Below are 788 nucleotides of genomic sequence, written 5' to 3'. Positions count from 1 at the left end.
CAGCCAGCTCCCAGCCAGGACGCTGCCGCCCAGGTGAGGCCGGCTCACAGCGACACGCAGCTAGCAGCCAGCTCCCAGCGTAATATCAGACGCTGCCGTCCAGGTGAGGCCAGCTCCCAGCGACACCCAGCTAGCAGCCAACTCCCAGCGTAATACCAGATGCTGCCGCCCAGGTGAGGCCGGCTCACAGCGACACCCAGCTAGCAGCCAGCTCCCAGCCAGGACGCTGCCGTCCAGGCGAGGCCAGCTCCCAGCGACACCCAGCTAGCAGCCAGCTCCCAGCCCAATACCGGACGCTGCCGTCCAGGTGAGGCTGGCTCACAGCGACCCCACTGAGTTTCCAAGGTGGTAAATCTTTACAGCAGCCGGTGGGTTTGAAATGCTAACCTTCTGGTTAGCAGTCAAATGCATTAGGCAATGCGCCACCAGAGCACCCTAAAAGTAAGCTAGATAGGTTAAATCTCTGAATATTTTACTGATATAACTAATTTCATTATTATCAGCACCTCATAATTTAACTGAAAAGATCAGACTGTTCTCAGAAATCGTTACTTAACTGTCACTATTTCCCCCATAAATATATAATGTTGTTGTTGGTATGTGCCGTCGAGTAGGACCTGACTCATAGCGACCCCTCCTTGGGTTTCCGAGGCAGTATCACTCCGGAAGTAGAATGCCCCATCTTCCTCTGAGGAGTGGCTGGTGGGTTTGAACCACCAGCCTTCTGGTTAGCAGTCAGTGCCTTAGACACTATGACACCAGAGCTCCCATTTTAAAGAGTTAGTTAT

Source organism: Orycteropus afer, unplaced genomic scaffold, assembly GCF_000298275.1.
Source record: "Orycteropus afer afer isolate SDZICR_OR568_19922 unplaced genomic scaffold, OryAfe1.0 scaffold00267, whole genome shotgun sequence".
NCBI lineage: Eukaryota > Metazoa > Chordata > Mammalia > Tubulidentata > Orycteropodidae > Orycteropus > Orycteropus afer.
Note: the sequence above shows the minus strand (reverse complement) of the source record.